Genomic DNA, 15,343 nt, shown 5'->3' with positions numbered 1-15,343 from the left:
CGAAACGGGCTTCCAAACGGGCGATGCCCTGACGGGTCAGCCAGTCACCGTCTAGGCCCGGTACACCCCTGTGAATAATAGAGCGTCCAACCTCAAATCAGGCTACAGGGCCCTTCAGCCCATAGAAGGAGAACCTGTCAACAAACGGGGCGAGGGCAATGCTCGGGCCCCTTGCGAAGCCTTTGCCAAGCTCCAAAGGCTGCACTTTCCCAGCAGACCACAGCTCTGTATGCAAATCAAGCAGCTACGACCCCTCCCTCCCCTGCTTTTCTCCTCCAAACCGGTACGCAACCATTTCTGCAGCCCTCTGCCCCAGGGTCCCGGGCAAGGTCTTGGTCTGATGAGGCTAGGGATGGTGGGCGAGCTCGGCTTTGGCAGGGCGACAGGACTAATATTTTCTCTACAGCTTTGGAAGAAAGAAAGCTTCCTTTTTGGGGCACAGGCCCACTTCTAGCGGCGACAGCTTCCGGTAAGGGACCATGCTGAAAAGATGCTTGGAGTTACCGCCAGGGGAGCCACGCCGCTATTGCCTGTGAGTGAAGCTACATTTGAAAGAAATATTTTTTGAGACGCAGTTGTTTGAATTTCTGTAAAAATGTCATTCAGTAAAAGCCTCTCTTCCCTGACCGGGAATCGAACCCGGGCCACGGCGGTGAGAGCGCCGAATCCTAACCACTAGACCACCAGGGAGACCGCTGGACAGCTCGGGAAGGCCGGGCAGTGGTGTCCGAGTGCACAATGCCTGCAGGTGCCTCAAAGGCCAGTCCATTGGGGGACTGGGAAGAGAGGGGGAGGGCCGAGCAGATAGGTTCTCTCCAGCGGTGAAAAAGGAAGCTGCCTTTTTTGCGTCAAGGGCAGTCTTTCCGCAGCGACAGGAGAATGAATGGGACTCTGCCATAAACACGTTTTGCGTCGCGCTGAGGGCACTTCCTCCATTTTGTGCACGCAAATCTGCATCTGGGAGCAAGATTTCCGGTTGCCAGTTAACTGCATTGCTGTAAATAAAAATGTCAGTTGTTAAAAGAGCTCCTTCCCTGACCGGGAATCGAACCCGGGCCGCGGCGGTGAGAGCGCCGAATCCTAACCACTAGACCACCAGGGACGGTGGGTGCACCCCGTTGCGTGTCGCTCAGATGGTGGCGTCCGAGTCCAAAGGCTGAGGGCCTCTGCTACAATGGGCACCAGTGCCTGCAGGTCTTCGGGGGCCGTTTCTGCTAATAAATAAATAAATAAAGAAATAAAGAAAGAAAGAAAGAAAGAAAACAAAAACACTTGTGATGGTCTGCGAAAAGGGGAGCTTAGAGATTGAAGACAGCATCACTTTGGGAACGTTTGCGCTTTCACTTCCAAGCGCTGATATTCCTGTCTTGCTCTCCTGAAAGGACAGCCTTCCTCGCTATGAGCTTTTGTGGGTCAGTGCTGAAGCTCCCCCTAGAGGCTGCCGCTGAAGATGCACACTCACAACTAACCCTCCTTAGGAGAACTGCTTCGTGGGAGAGCACGTTTATTAAAAGGCGGCAGGCCATGATTGCCTGCGAGACACAGCAGGGTTACCATGCAGAGTTCAAAGGGGGCTTTGCTTGTACAGCAAGTGCCGGAGGGCAAGAAGGGATGACATAGGAGCTGCCCTTTTTTCGGGCTCGCACACCAAGGCCTGCACCAGCCTTCGAGGCTCAGCCTGCCTCTGGACTGCCCTAGACCACCTTTACTCAAAGCACACACTCTGGTCGGGGACTCGAAGCCAGGCCCGTGGCAGTGAAAGCACCAAATCCTCACCACTAGGCCACCGGGGAAACGACTGCAGCACCCGGGAGGTTTCCGCAACCGTACTTGCAGTCAGCTGGAGGCTATTGTAATGCTGTTAAGTGAGAGACGTTTGCCGCTCGCAAGCCAATTCCATCCAACCTCCTGCAGGGGGCACTCTGGGCTGGTTTTCCACTTGTTCGCCTGCTGCTGAAACAGCAAAGATTCAATTCGAAGCCCTTTGCAGCAGCTCACCAGGATGGCCGAGTGGTTAAGGCGTTGGACTTAAGATCCAATGGACAAGTGTCCGCGTGGGTTCGAGCCCCACTCCTGGTACAGGTTTTTACTCTTCTTACCTAAATGCGGCAGCAGCTTCGCACAAGCCCTTTCCTGCTGTCTGTAGGCAGTGCCCCTACCTCAAAGCCCTGAGGCTTGAGTTCACCTGAAAAGAGCAACAAGGAATCGTTGCCCGTAGACTCTTTTCCTGGAAAACCTTTGCATTTTTGTACCATGTCCCTCGCATCCCAAGCTTAAGCCGCCAAAGTTGGCAGAGCTTGTGCAACCCCGCCAACAGCCCTACCACCCCAAAAGAAAATTGGGCAGGGATTCCCGCCTCCGCTTCCGAAACGGGCTTCCAAACGGGCGATGCCCTGACGGGTCAGCCAGTCACCGTCTAGGCCCGGTACACCCCTGTGAATAATAGAGCGTCCAACCTCAAATCAGGCTACAGGGCCCTTCAGCCCATAGAAGGAGAACCTGTCAACAAACGGGGCGAGGGCAATGCTCGGGCCCCTTGCGAAGCCTTTGCCAAGCTCCAAAGGCTGCACTTTCCCAGCAGACCACAGCTCTGTATGCAAATCAAGCAGCTACGACCCCTCCCTCCCCTGCTTTTCTCCTCCAAACCGGTACGCAACCATTTCTGCAGCCCTCTGCCCCAGGGTCCCGGGCAAGGTCTTGGTCTGATGAGGCTAGGGATGGTGGGCGAGCTCGGCTTTGGCAGGGCGACAGGACTAATATTTTCTCTACAGCTTTGGAAGAAAGAAAGCTTCCTTTTTGGGGCACAGGCCCACTTCTAGCGGCGACAGCTTCCGGTAAGGGACCATGCTGAAAAGATGCTTGGAGTTACCGCCAGGGGAGCCACGCCGCTATTGCCTGTGAGTGAAGCTACATTTGAAAGAAATATTTTTTGAGACGCAGTTGTTTGAATTTCTGTAAAAATGTCATTCAGTAAAAGCCTCTCTTCCCTGACCGGGAATCGAACCCGGGCCGCGGCGGTGAGAGCGCCGAATCCTAACCACTAGACCACCAGGGAGACCGCTGGACAACTCGGGAAGGCCGGGCAGTGGTGTCCGAGTGCACAATGCCTGCAGGTGCCTCAAAGGCCAGTCCATTGGGGGACTGGGAAGAGAGGGGGAGGGCCGAGCAGATAGGTTCTCTCCAGCGGTGAAAAAGGAAGCTGCCTTTTTTGCGTCAAGGGCAGTCTTTCCGCAGCGACAGGAGAATGAATGGGACTCTGCCATAAACACGTTTTGCGTCGCGCTGAGGGCACTTCCTCCATTTTGTGCACGCAAATCTGCATCTGGGAGCAAGATTTCCGGTCGCCAGTTAACTGCATTGCTGTAAATAAAAATGTCAGTTGTTAAAAGCGCTCCTTCCCTGACCGGGAATCGAACCCAGGCCGCGGCGGTGAGAGCGCCGAATCCTAACCACTAGACCACCAGGGACGGTGGGTGCACCCCGTTGCGTGTCGCTCAGATGGTGGCGTCCGAGTCCAAAGGCTGAGGGCCTCTGCTACAATGGGCACCAGTGCCTGCAGGTCTTCGGGGGCCGTTTCTGCTAATAAATAAAGAAATAAAGAAAGAAAGAAAGAAAGAAAGAAAACAAAAACACTTGTGATGGTCTGCGAAAAGGGGAGCTTAGAGATTGAAGACAGCATCACTTTGGGAACGTTTGCGCTTTCACTTCCAAGCGCTGATATTCCTGTCTTGCTCTCCTGAAAGGACAGCCTTCCTCGCTATGAGCTTTTGTGGGTCAGTGCTGAAGCTCCCCCTAGAGGCTGCCGCTGAAGATGCACACTCACAACTAACCCTCCTTAGGAGAACTGCTTCGTGGGAGAGCACGTTTATTAAAAGGCGGCAGGCCATGATTGCCTGCGAGACACAGCAGGGTTACCATGCAGAGTTCAAAGGGGGCTTTGCTTGTACAGCAAGTGCCGGAGGGCAAGAAGGGATGACATAGGAGCTGCCCTTTTTTCGGGCTCGCACACCAAGGCCTGCACCAGCCTTCGAGGCTCAGCCTGCCTCTGGACTGCCCTAGACCACCTTTACTCAAAGCACACACTCTGGTCGGGGACTCGAAGCCAGGCCCGTGGCAGTGAAAGCACCAAATCCTCACCACTAGGCCACCGGGGAAACGACTGCAGCACCCGGGAGGTTTCCGCAACCGTACTTGCAGTCAGCTGGAGGCTATTGTAATGCTGTTAAGTGAGAGACGTTTGCCGCTCGCAAGCCAATTCCATCCAACCTCCTGCAGGGGGCACTCTGGGCTGGTTTTCCACTTGTTCGCCTGCTGCTGAAACAGCAAAGATTCAATTCGAAGCCCTTTGCAGCAGCTCACCAGGATGGCCGAGTGGTTAAGGCGTTGGACTTAAGATCCAATGGACAAGTGTCCGCGTGGGTTCGAGCCCCACTCCTGGTACAGGTTTTTACTCTTCTTACCTAAATGCGGCAGCAGCTTCGCACAAGCCCTTTCCTGCTGTCTGTAGGCAGTGCCCCTACCTCAAAGCCCTGAGGCTTGAGTTCACCTGAAAAGAGCAACAAGGAATCGTTGCCCGTAGACTCTTTTCCTGGAAAACCTTTGCATTTTTGTACCATGTCCCTCGCATCCCAAGCTTAAGCCGCCAAAGTTGGCAGAGCTTGTGCAACCCCGCCAACAGCCCTACCACCCCAAAAGAAAATTGGGCAGGGATTCCCGCCTCCGCTTCCTCACGGCTTCCGAAACGGGCTTCCAAACGGGCGATGCCCTGACGGGTCAGCCAGTCACCGTCTAGGCCCGGTACACCCCTGTGAATAATAGAGCGTCCAACCTCAAATCAGGCTACAGGGCCCTTCAGCCCATAGAAGGAGAACCTGTCAACAAACGGGGCGAGGGCAATGCTCGGGCCCCTTGCGAAGCCTTTGCCAAGCTCCAAAGGCTGCACTTTCCCAGCAGACCACAGCTCTGTATGCAAATCAAGCAGCTACGACCCCTCCCTCCCCTGCTTTTCTCCTCCAAACCGGTACGCAACCATTTCTGCAGCCCTCTGCCCCAGGGTCCCGGGCAAGGTCTTGGTCTGATGAGGCTAGGGATGGTGGGCGAGCTCGGCTTTGGCAGGGCGACAGGACTAATATTTTCTCTACAGCTTTGGAAGAAAGAAAGCTTCCTTTTTGGGGCACAGGCCCACTTCTAGCGGCGACAGCTTCCGGTAAGGGACCATGCTGAAAAGATGCTTGGAGTTACCGCCAGGGGAGCCACGCCGCTATTGCCTGTGAGTGAAGCTACATTTGAAAGAAATATTTTTTGAGACGCAGTTGTTTGAATTTCTGTAAAAATGTCATTCAGTAAAAGCCTCTCTTCCCTGACCGGGAATCGAACCCGGGCCACGGCGGTGAGAGCGCCGAATCCTAACCACTAGACCACCAGGGAGACCGCTGGACAGCTCGGGAAGGCCGGGCAGTGGTGTCCGAGTGCACAATGCCTGCAGGTGCCTCAAAGGCCAGTCCATTGGGGGACTGGGAAGAGAGGGGGAGGGCCGAGCAGATAGGTTCTCTCCAGCGGTGAAAAAGGAAGCTGCCTTTTTTGCGTCAAGGGCAGTCTTTCCGCAGCGACAGGAGAATGAATGGGACTCTGCCATAAACACGTTTTGCGTCGCGCTGAGGGCACTTCCTCCATTTTGTGCACGCAAATCTGCATCTGGGAGCAAGATTTCCGGTCGCCAGTTAACTGCATTGCTGTAAATAAAAATGTCAGTTGTTAAAAGAGCTCCTTCCCTGACCGGGAATCGAACCCGGGCCGCGGCGGTGAGAGCGCCGAATCCTAACCACTAGACCACCAGGGACGGTGGGTGCACCCCGTTGCGTGTCGCTCAGATGGTGGCGTCCGAGTCCAAAGGCTGAGGGCCTCTGCTACAATGGGCACCAGTGCCTGCAGGTCTTCGGGGGCCGTTTCTGCTAATAAATAAATAAATAAAGAAATAAAGAAAGAAAGAAAGAAAGAAAACAAAAACACTTGTGATGGTCTGCGAAAAGGGGAGCTTAGAGATTGAAGACAGCATCACTTTGGGAACGTTTGCGCTTTCACTTCCAAGCGCTGATATTCCTGTCTTGCTCTCCTGAAAGGACAGCCTTCCTCGCTATGAGCTTTTGTGGGTCAGTGCTGAAGCTCCCCCTAGAGGCTGCCGCTGAAGATGCACACTCACAACTAACCCTCCTTAGGAGAACTGCTTCGTGGGAGAGCACGTTTATTAAAAGGCGGCAGGCCATGATTGCCTGCGAGACACAGCAGGGTTACCATGCAGAGTTCAAAGGGGGCTTTGCTTGTACAGCAAGTGCCGGAGGGCAAGAAGGGATGACATAGGAGCTGCCCTTTTTTCGGGCTCGCACACCAAGGCCTGCACCAGCCTTCGAGGCTCAGCCTGCCTCTGGACTGCCCTAGACCACCTTTACTCAAAGCACACACTCTGGTCGGGGACTCGAAGCCAGGCCCGTGGCAGTGAAAGCACCAAATCCTCACCACTAGGCCACCGGGGAAACGACTGCAGCACCCGGGAGGTTTCCGCAACCGTACTTGCAGTCAGCTGGAGGCTATTGTAATGCTGTTAAGTGAGAGACGTTTGCCGCTCGCAAGCCAATTCCATCCAACCTCCTGCAGGGGGCACTCTGGGCTGGTTTTCCACTTGTTCGCCTGCTGCTGAAACAGCAAAGATTCAATTCGAAGCCCTTTGCAGCAGCTCACCAGGATGGCCGAGTGGTTAAGGCGTTGGACTTAAGATCCAATGGACAAGTGTCCGCGTGGGTTCGAGCCCCACTCCTGGTACAGGTTTTTACTCTTCTTACCTAAATGCGGCAGCAGCTTCGCACAAGCCCTTTCCTGCTGTCTGTAGGCAGTGCCCCTACCTCAAAGCCCTGAGGCTTGAGTTCACCTGAAAAGAGCAACAAGGAATCGTTGCCCGTAGACTCTTTTCCTGGAAAACCTTTGCATTTTTGTACCATGTCCCTCGCATCCCAAGCTTAAGCCGCCAAAGTTGGCAGAGCTTGTGCAACCCCGCCAACAGCCCTACCACCCCAAAAGAAAATTGGGCAGGGATTCCCGCCTCCGCTTCCGAAACGGGCTTCCAAACGGGCGATGCCCTGACGGGTCAGCCAGTCACCGTCTAGGCCCGGTACACCCCTGTGAATAATAGAGCGTCCAACCTCAAATCAGGCTACAGGGCCCTTCAGCCCATAGAAGGAGAACCTGTCAACAAACGGGGCGAGGGCAATGCTCGGGCCCCTTGCGAAGCCTTTGCCAAGCTCCAAAGGCTGCACTTTCCCAGCAGACCACAGCTCTGTATGCAAATCAAGCAGCTACGACCCCTCCCTCCCCTGCTTTTCTCCTCCAAACCGGTACGCAACCATTTCTGCAGCCCTCTGCCCCAGGGTCCCGGGCAAGGTCTTGGTCTGATGAGGCTAGGGATGGTGGGCGAGCTCGGCTTTGGCAGGGCGACAGGACTAATATTTTCTCTACAGCTTTGGAAGAAAGAAAGCTTCCTTTTTGGGGCACAGGCCCACTTCTAGCGGCGACAGCTTCCGGTAAGGGACCATGCTGAAAAGATGCTTGGAGTTACCGCCAGGGGAGCCACGCCGCTATTGCCTGTGAGTGAAGCTACATTTGAAAGAAATATTTTTTGAGACGCAGTTGTTTGAATTTCTGTAAAAATGTCATTCAGTAAAAGCCTCTCTTCCCTGACCGGGAATCGAACCCGGGCCGCGGCGGTGAGAGCGCCGAATCCTAACCACTAGACCACCAGGGAGACCGCTGGACAGCTCGGGAAGGCCGGGCAGTGGTGTCCGAGTGCACAATGCCTGCAGGTGCCTCAAAGGCCAGTCCATTGGGGGACTGGGAAGAGAGGGGGAGGGCCGAGCAGATAGGTTCTCTCCAGCGGTGAAAAAGGAAGCTGCCTTTTTTGCGTCAAGGGCAGTCTTTCCGCAGCGACAGGAGAATGAATGGGACTCTGCCATAAACACGTTTTGCGTCGCGCTGAGGGCACTTCCTCCATTTAGTGCACGCAAATCTGCATCTGGGAGCAAGATTTCCGGTCGCCAGTTAACTGCATTGCTGTAAATAAAAATGTCAGTTGTTAAAAGAGCTCCTTCCCTGACCGGGAATCAAACCCGGGCCGCGGCGGTGAGAGCGCCGAATCCTAACCACTAGACCACCAGGGACGGTGGGTGCACCCCGTTGCGTGTCGCTCAGATGGTGGCGTCCGAGTCCAAAGGCTGAGGGCCTCTGCTACAATGGGCACCAGTGCCTGCAGGTCTTCGGGGGCCGTTTCTGCTAATAAATAAATAAATAAAGAAATAAAGAAAGAAAGAAAGAAAGAAAACAAAAACACTTGTGATGGTCTGCGAAAAGGGGAGCTTAGAGATTGAAGACAGCATCACTTTGGGAACGTTTGCGCTTTCACTTCCAAGCGCTGATATTCCTGTCTTGCTCTCCTGAAAGGACAGCCTTCCTCGCTATGAGCTTTTGTGGGTCAGTGCTGAAGCTCCCCCTAGAGGCTGCCGCTGAAGATGCACACTCACAACTAACCCTCCTTAGGAGAACTGCTTCGTGGGAGAGCACGTTTATTAAAAGGCGGCAGGCCATGATTGCCTGCGAGACACAGCAGGGTTACCATGCAGAGTTCAAAGGGGGCTTTGCTTGTACAGCAAGTGCCGGAGGGCAAGAAGGGATGACATAGGAGCTGCCCTTTTTTCGGGCTCGCACACCAAGGCCTGCACCAGCCTTCGAGGCTCAGCCTGCCTCTGGACTGCCCTAGACCACCTTTACTCAAAGCACACACCCTGGTCGGGGACTCGAAGCCAGGCCCGTGGCAGTGAAAGCACCAAATCCTCACCACTAGGCCACCGGGGAAACGACTGCAGCACCCGGGAGGTTTCCGCAACCGTACTTGCAGTCAGCTGGAGGCTATTGTAATGCTGTTAAGTGAGAGACGTTTGCCGCTCGCAAGCCAATTCCATCCAACCTCCTGCAGGGGGCACTCTGGGCTGGTTTTCCACTTGTTCGCCTGCTGCTGAAACAGCAAAGATTCAATTCGAAGCCCTTTGCAGCAGCTCACCAGGATGGCCGAGTGGTTAAGGCGTTGGACTTAAGATCCAATGGACAAGTGTCCGCGTGGGTTCGAGCCCCACTCCTGGTACAGGTTTTTACTCTTCTTATCTAAATGCGGCAGCAGCTTCGCACAAGCCCTTTCCTGCTGTCTGTAGGCAGTGCCCCTACCTCAAAGCCCTGAGGCTTGAGTTCACCTGAAAAGAGCAACAAGGAATCGTTGCCCGTAGACTCTTTTCCTGGAAAACCTTTGCATTTTTGTACCATGTCCCTCGCATCCCAAGCTTAAGCCGCCAAAGTTGGCAGAGCTTGTGCAACCCCGCCAACAGCCCTACCACCCCAAAAGAAAATTGGGCAGGGATTCCCGCCTCCGCTTCCTCACGGCTTCCGAAACGGGCTTCCAAACGGGCGATGCCCTGACGGGTCAGCCAGTCACCGTCTAGGCCCGGTACACCCCTGTGAATAATAGAGCGTCCAACCTCAAATCAGGCTACAGGGCCCTTCAGCCCATAGAAGGAGAACCTGTCAACAAACGGGGCGAGGGCAATGCTCGGGCCCCTTGCGAAGCCTTTGCCAAGCTCCAAAGGCTGCACTTTCCCAGCAGACCACAGCTCTGTATGCAAATCAAGCAGCTACGACCCCTCCCTCCCCTGCTTTTCTCCTCCAAACCGGTACGCAACCATTTCTGCAGCCCTCTGCCCCAGGGTCCCGGGCAAGGTCTTGGTCTGATGAGGCTAGGGATGGTGGGCGAGCTCGGCTTTGGCAGGGCGACAGGACTAATATTTTCTCTACAGCTTTGGAAGAAAGAAAGCTTCCTTTTTGGGGCACAGGCCCACTTCTAGCGGCGACAGCTTCCGGTAAGGGACCATGCTGAAAAGATGCTTGGAGTTACCGCCAGGGGAGCCACGCCGCTATTGCCTGTGAGTGAAGCTACATTTGAAAGAAATATTTTTTGAGACGCAGTTGTTTGAATTTCTGTAAAAATGTCATTCAGTAAAAGCCTCTCTTCCCTGACCGGGAATCGAACCCGGGCCACGGCGGTGAGAGCGCCGAATCCTAACCACTAGACCACCAGGGAGACCGCTGGACAGCTCGGGAAGGCCGGGCAGTGGTGTCCGAGTGCACAATGCCTGCAGGTGCCTCAAAGGCCAGTCCATTGGGGGACTGGGAAGAGAGGGGGAGGGCCGAGCAGATAGGTTCTCTCCAGCGGTGAAAAAGGAAGCTGCCTTTTTTGCGTCAAGGGCAGTCTTTCCGCAGCGACAGGAGAATGAATGGGACTCTGCCATAAACACGTTTTGCGTCGCGCTGAGGGCACTTCCTCCATTTTGTGCACGCAAATCTGCATCTGGGAGCAAGATTTCCGGTTGCCAGTTAACTGCATTGCTGTAAATAAAAATGTCAGTTGTTAAAAGAGCTCCTTCCCTGACCGGGAATCGAACCCGGGCCGCGGCGGTGAGAGCGCCGAATCCTAACCACTAGACCACCAGGGACGGTGGGTGCACCCCGTTGCGTGTCGCTCAGATGGTGGCGTCCGAGTCCAAAGGCTGAGGGCCTCTGCTACAATGGGCACCAGTGCCTGCAGGTCTTCGGGGGCCGTTTCTGCTAATAAATAAATAAATAAAGAAATAAAGAAAGAAAGAAAGAAAGAAAACAAAAACACTTGTGATGGTCTGCGAAAAGGGGAGCTTAGAGATTGAAGACAGCATCACTTTGGGAACGTTTGCGCTTTCACTTCCAAGCGCTGATATTCCTGTCTTGCTCTCCTGAAAGGACAGCCTTCCTCGCTATGAGCTTTTGTGGGTCAGTGCTGAAGCTCCCCCTAGAGGCTGCCGCTGAAGATGCACACTCACAACTAACCCTCCTTAGGAGAACTGCTTCGTGGGAGAGCACGTTTATTAAAAGGCGGCAGGCCATGATTGCCTGCGAGACACAGCAGGGTTACCATGCAGAGTTCAAAGGGGGCTTTGCTTGTACAGCAAGTGCCGGAGGGCAAGAAGGGATGACATAGGAGCTGCCCTTTTTTCGGGCTCGCACACCAAGGCCTGCACCAGCCTTCGAGGCTCAGCCTGCCTCTGGACTGCCCTAGACCACCTTTACTCAAAGCACACACTCTGGTCGGGGACTCGAAGCCAGGCCCGTGGCAGTGAAAGCACCAAATCCTCACCACTAGGCCACCGGGGAAACGACTGCAGCACCCGGGAGGTTTCCGCAACCGTACTTGCAGTCAGCTGGAGGCTATTGTAATGCTGTTAAGTGAGAGACGTTTGCCGCTCGCAAGCCAATTCCATCCAACCTCCTGCAGGGGGCACTCTGGGCTGGTTTTCCACTTGTTCGCCTGCTGCTGAAACAGCAAAGATTCAATTCGAAGCCCTTTGCAGCAGCTCACCAGGATGGCCGAGTGGTTAAGGCGTTGGACTTAAGATCCAATGGACAAGTGTCCGTGTGGGTTCGAGCCCCACTCCTGGTACAGGTTTTTACTCTTCTTACCTAAATGCGGCAGCAGCTTCGCACAAGCCCTTTCCTGCTGTCTGTAGGCAGTGCCCCTACCTCAAAGCCCTGAGGCTTGAGTTCACCTGAAAAGAGCAACAAGGAATCGTTGCCCGTAGACTCTTTTCCTGGAAAACCTTTGCATTTTTGTACCATGTCCCTCGCATCCCAAGCTTAAGCCGCCAAAGTTGGCAGAGCTTGTGCAACCCCGCCAACAGCCCTACCACCCCAAAAGAAAATTGGGCAGGGATTCCCGCCTCCGCTTCCGAAACGGGCTTCCAAACGGGCGATGCCCTGACGGGTCAGCCAGTCACCGTCTAGGCCCGGTACACCCCTGTGAATAATAGAGCGTCCAACCTCAAATCAGGCTACAGGGCCCTTCAGCCCATAGAAGGAGAACCTGTCAACAAACGGGGCGAGGGCAATGCTCGGGCCCCTTGCGAAGCCTTTGCCAAGCTCCAAAGGCTGCACTTTCCCAGCAGACCACAGCTCTGTATGCAAATCAAGCAGCTACGACCCCTCCCTCCCCTGCTTTTCTCCTCCAAACCGGTACGCAACCATTTCTGCAGCCCTCTGCCCCAGGGTCCCGGGCAAGGTCTTGGTCTGATGAGGCTAGGGATGGTGGGCGAGCTCGGCTTTGGCAGGGCGACAGGACTAATATTTTCTCTACAGCTTTGGAAGAAAGAAAGCTTCCTTTTTGGGGCACAGGCCCACTTCTAGCGGCGACAGCTTCCGGTAAGGGACCATGCTGAAAAGATGCTTGGAGTTACCGCCAGGGGAGCCACGCCGCTATTGCCTGTGAGTGAAGCTACATTTGAAAGAAATATTTTTTGAGACGCAGTTGTTTGAATTTCTGTAAAAATGTCATTCAGTAAAAGCCTCTCTTCCCTGACCGGGAATCGAACCCGGGCCGCGGCGGTGAGAGCGCCGAATCCTAACCACTAGACCACCAGGGAGACCGCTGGACAACTCGGGAAGGCCGGGCAGTGGTGTCCGAGTGCACAATGCCTGCAGGTGCCTCAAAGGCCAGTCCATTGGGGGACTGGGAAGAGAGGGGGAGGGCCGAGCAGATAGGTTCTCTCCAGCGGTGAAAAAGGAAGCTGCCTTTTTTGCGTCAAGGGCAGTCTTTCCGCAGCGACAGGAGAATGAATGGGACTCTGCCATAAACACGTTTTGCGTCGCGCTGAGGGCACTTCCTCCATTTTGTGCACGCAAATCTGCATCTGGGAGCAAGATTTCCGGTCGCCAGTTAACTGCATTGCTGTAAATAAAAATGTCAGTTGTTAAAAGCGCTCCTTCCCTGACCGGGAATCGAACCCAGGCCGCGGCGGTGAGAGCGCCGAATCCTAACCACTAGACCACCAGGGACGGTGGGTGCACCCCGTTGCGTGTCGCTCAGATGGTGGCGTCCGAGTCCAAAGGCTGAGGGCCTCTGCTACAATGGGCACCAGTGCCTGCAGGTCTTCGGGGGCCGTTTCTGCTAATAAATAAAGAAATAAAGAAAGAAAGAAAGAAAGAAAGAAAACAAAAACACTTGTGATGGTCTGCGAAAAGGGGAGCTTAGAGATTGAAGACAGCATCACTTTGGGAACGTTTGCGCTTTCACTTCCAAGCGCTGATATTCCTGTCTTGCTCTCCTGAAAGGACAGCCTTCCTCGCTATGAGCTTTTGTGGGTCAGTGCTGAAGCTCCCCCTAGAGGATGCCGCTGAAGATGCACACTCACAACTAACCCTCCTTAGGAGAACTGCTTCGTGGGAGAGCACGTTTATTAAAAGGCGGCAGGCCATGATTGCCTGCGAGACACAGCAGGGTTACCATGCAGAGTTCAAAGGGGGCTTTGCTTGTACAGCAAGTGCCGGAGGGCAAGAAGGGATGACATAGGAGCTGCCCTTTTTTCGGGCTCGCACACCAAGGCCTGCACCAGCCTTCGAGGCTCAGCCTGCCTCTGGACTGCCCTAGACCACCTTTACTCAAAGCACACACTCTGGTCGGGGACTCGAAGCCAGGCCCGTGGCAGTGAAAGCACCAAATCCTCACCACTAGGCCACCGGGGAAACGACTGCAGCACCCGGGAGGTTTCCGCAACCGTACTTGCAGTCAGCTGGAGGCTATTGTAATGCTGTTAAGTGAGAGACGTTTGCCGCTCGCAAGCCAATTCCATCCAACCTCCTGCAGGGGGCACTCTGGGCTGGTTTTCCACTTGTTCGCCTGCTGCTGAAACAGCAAAGATTCAATTCGAAGCCCTTTGCAGCAGCTCACCAGGATGGCCGAGTGGTTAAGGCGTTGGACTTAAGATCCAATGGACAAGTGTCCGCGTGGGTTCGAGCCCCACTCCTGGTACAGGTTTTTACTCTTCTTACCTAAATGCGGCAGCAGCTTCGCACAAGCCCTTTCCTGCTGTCTGTAGGCAGTGCCCCTACCTCAAAGCCCTGAGGCTTGAGTTCACCTGAAAAGAGCAACAAGGAATCGTTGCCCGTAGACTCTTTTCCTGGAAAACCTTTGCATTTTTGTACCATGTCCCTCGCATCCCAAGCTTAAGCCGCCAAAGTTGGCAGAGCTTGTGCAACCCCGCCAACAGCCCTACCACCCCAAAAGAAAATTGGGCAGGGATTCCCGCCTCCGCTTCCTCACGGCTTCCGAAACGGGCTTCCAAACGGGCGATGCCCTGACGGGTCAGCCAGTCACCGTCTAGGCCCGGTACACCCCTGTGAATAATAGAGCGTCCAACCTCAAATCAGGCTACAGGGCCCTTCAGCCCATAGAAGGAGAACCTGTCAACAAACGGGGCGAGGGCAATGCTCGGGCCCCTTGCGAAGCCTTTGCCAAGCTCCAAAGGCTGCACTTTCCCAGCAGACCACAGCTCTGTATGCAAATCAAGCAGCTACGACCCCTCCCTCCCCTGCTTTTCTCCTCCAAACCGGTACGCAACCATTTCTGCAGCCCTCTGCCCCAGGGTCCCGGGCAAGGTCTTGGTCTGATGAGGCTAGGGATGGTGGGCGAGCTCGGCTTTGGCAGGGCGACAGGACTAATATTTTCTCTACAGCTTTGGAAGAAAGAAAGCTTCCTTTTTGGGGCACAGGCCCACTTCTAGCGGCGACAGCTTCCGGTAAGGGACCATGCTGAAAAGATGCTTGGAGTTACCGCCAGGGGAGCCACGCCGCTATTGCCTGTGAGTGAAGCTACATTTGAAAGAAATATTTTTTGAGACGCAGTTGTTTGAATTTCTGTAAAAATGTCATTCAGTAAAAGCCTCTCTTCCCTGACCGGGAATCGAACCCGGGCCACGGCGGTGAGAGCGCCGAATCCTAACCACTAGACCACCAGGGAGACCGCTGGACAGCTCGGGAAGGCCGGGCAGTGGTGTCCGAGTGCACAATGCCTGCAGGTGCCTCAAAGGCCAGTCCATTGGGGGACTGGGAAGAGAGGGGGAGGGCCGAGCAGATAGGTTCTCTCCAGCGGTGAAAAAGGAAGCTGCCTTTTTTGCGTCAAGGGCAGTCTTTCCGCAGCGACAGGAGAATGAATGGGACTCTGCCATAAACACGTTTTGCGTCGCGCTGAGGGCACTTCCTCCATTTTGTGCACGCAAATCTGCATCTGGGAGCAAGATTTCCGGTCGCCAGTTAACTGCATTGCTGTAAATAAAAATGTCAGTTGTTAAAAGAGCTCCTTCCCTGACCGGGAATCGAACCCGGGCCGCGGCGGTGAGAGCGCCGAATCCTAACCACTAGACCACCAGGGACGGTGGGTGCACCCCGTTGCGTGTCG

The 15,343-nt window shown here is 54.7% G+C and overlaps 20 non-coding genes across 20 annotated transcripts; 6 read left to right on the top strand and 14 right to left on the bottom strand.

Moving 5' to 3' along the window:
• Nucleotides 1-618: 618 nt before the first annotated feature.
• TRNAE-CUC (transfer RNA glutamic acid (anticodon CUC)) lies at nt 619-690 on the bottom strand. The gene has a single exon. It is a non-coding gene; the product is annotated as a tRNA-Glu (tRNA).
• A 340-nt stretch (nt 691-1,030) lies between these two features.
• TRNAE-CUC (transfer RNA glutamic acid (anticodon CUC)) lies at nt 1,031-1,102 on the bottom strand. The gene has a single exon. It is a non-coding gene; the product is annotated as a tRNA-Glu (tRNA).
• Nucleotides 1,103-1,996: 894 nt separating this feature from the next.
• On the top strand, nt 1,997-2,079 carry TRNAL-UAA (transfer RNA leucine (anticodon UAA)). Its single transcript has one exon. It is a non-coding gene; the product is annotated as a tRNA-Leu (tRNA).
• Nucleotides 2,080-2,983: 904 nt separating this feature from the next.
• On the bottom strand, nt 2,984-3,055 carry TRNAE-CUC (transfer RNA glutamic acid (anticodon CUC)). The gene has a single exon. It is a non-coding gene; the product is annotated as a tRNA-Glu (tRNA).
• A 340-nt stretch (nt 3,056-3,395) lies between these two features.
• On the bottom strand, nt 3,396-3,467 carry TRNAE-CUC (transfer RNA glutamic acid (anticodon CUC)). Its single transcript has one exon. It is a non-coding gene; the product is annotated as a tRNA-Glu (tRNA).
• Nucleotides 3,468-4,357: 890 nt separating this feature from the next.
• Nucleotides 4,358-4,440, top strand: TRNAL-UAA (transfer RNA leucine (anticodon UAA)). Its single transcript has one exon. It is a non-coding gene; the product is annotated as a tRNA-Leu (tRNA).
• A 915-nt stretch (nt 4,441-5,355) lies between these two features.
• TRNAE-CUC (transfer RNA glutamic acid (anticodon CUC)) lies at nt 5,356-5,427 on the bottom strand. The gene has a single exon. It is a non-coding gene; the product is annotated as a tRNA-Glu (tRNA).
• A 340-nt stretch (nt 5,428-5,767) lies between these two features.
• TRNAE-CUC (transfer RNA glutamic acid (anticodon CUC)) lies at nt 5,768-5,839 on the bottom strand. The gene has a single exon. It is a non-coding gene; the product is annotated as a tRNA-Glu (tRNA).
• Nucleotides 5,840-6,733: 894 nt separating this feature from the next.
• Nucleotides 6,734-6,816, top strand: TRNAL-UAA (transfer RNA leucine (anticodon UAA)). Its single transcript has one exon. It is a non-coding gene; the product is annotated as a tRNA-Leu (tRNA).
• Nucleotides 6,817-7,720: 904 nt separating this feature from the next.
• On the bottom strand, nt 7,721-7,792 carry TRNAE-CUC (transfer RNA glutamic acid (anticodon CUC)). The gene has a single exon. It is a non-coding gene; the product is annotated as a tRNA-Glu (tRNA).
• Nucleotides 7,793-8,132: 340 nt separating this feature from the next.
• TRNAE-CUC (transfer RNA glutamic acid (anticodon CUC)) lies at nt 8,133-8,204 on the bottom strand. The gene has a single exon. It is a non-coding gene; the product is annotated as a tRNA-Glu (tRNA).
• Nucleotides 8,205-9,098: 894 nt separating this feature from the next.
• Nucleotides 9,099-9,181, top strand: TRNAL-UAA (transfer RNA leucine (anticodon UAA)). The gene has a single exon. It is a non-coding gene; the product is annotated as a tRNA-Leu (tRNA).
• A 915-nt stretch (nt 9,182-10,096) lies between these two features.
• On the bottom strand, nt 10,097-10,168 carry TRNAE-CUC (transfer RNA glutamic acid (anticodon CUC)). Its single transcript has one exon. It is a non-coding gene; the product is annotated as a tRNA-Glu (tRNA).
• A 340-nt stretch (nt 10,169-10,508) lies between these two features.
• TRNAE-CUC (transfer RNA glutamic acid (anticodon CUC)) lies at nt 10,509-10,580 on the bottom strand. The gene has a single exon. It is a non-coding gene; the product is annotated as a tRNA-Glu (tRNA).
• Nucleotides 10,581-11,474: 894 nt separating this feature from the next.
• TRNAL-UAA (transfer RNA leucine (anticodon UAA)) lies at nt 11,475-11,557 on the top strand. Its single transcript has one exon. It is a non-coding gene; the product is annotated as a tRNA-Leu (tRNA).
• A 904-nt stretch (nt 11,558-12,461) lies between these two features.
• TRNAE-CUC (transfer RNA glutamic acid (anticodon CUC)) lies at nt 12,462-12,533 on the bottom strand. Its single transcript has one exon. It is a non-coding gene; the product is annotated as a tRNA-Glu (tRNA).
• A 340-nt stretch (nt 12,534-12,873) lies between these two features.
• On the bottom strand, nt 12,874-12,945 carry TRNAE-CUC (transfer RNA glutamic acid (anticodon CUC)). The gene has a single exon. It is a non-coding gene; the product is annotated as a tRNA-Glu (tRNA).
• Nucleotides 12,946-13,835: 890 nt separating this feature from the next.
• TRNAL-UAA (transfer RNA leucine (anticodon UAA)) lies at nt 13,836-13,918 on the top strand. Its single transcript has one exon. It is a non-coding gene; the product is annotated as a tRNA-Leu (tRNA).
• A 915-nt stretch (nt 13,919-14,833) lies between these two features.
• On the bottom strand, nt 14,834-14,905 carry TRNAE-CUC (transfer RNA glutamic acid (anticodon CUC)). Its single transcript has one exon. It is a non-coding gene; the product is annotated as a tRNA-Glu (tRNA).
• Nucleotides 14,906-15,245: 340 nt separating this feature from the next.
• On the bottom strand, nt 15,246-15,317 carry TRNAE-CUC (transfer RNA glutamic acid (anticodon CUC)). Its single transcript has one exon. It is a non-coding gene; the product is annotated as a tRNA-Glu (tRNA).
• Nucleotides 15,318-15,343: the final 26 nt, after the last annotated feature.

Source organism: Ambystoma mexicanum, chromosome 5p (assembly GCF_040938575.1).
Source record: "Ambystoma mexicanum isolate Mex_15411 chromosome 5p, UKY_AmexF1_1, whole genome shotgun sequence".
In the NCBI taxonomy this organism is placed as follows: domain Eukaryota; kingdom Metazoa; phylum Chordata; class Amphibia; order Caudata; family Ambystomatidae; genus Ambystoma; species Ambystoma mexicanum.
The sequence above is the reverse complement of the archived record's forward strand: the minus strand, read 5'-3'. Positions and strand labels throughout refer to the sequence as shown.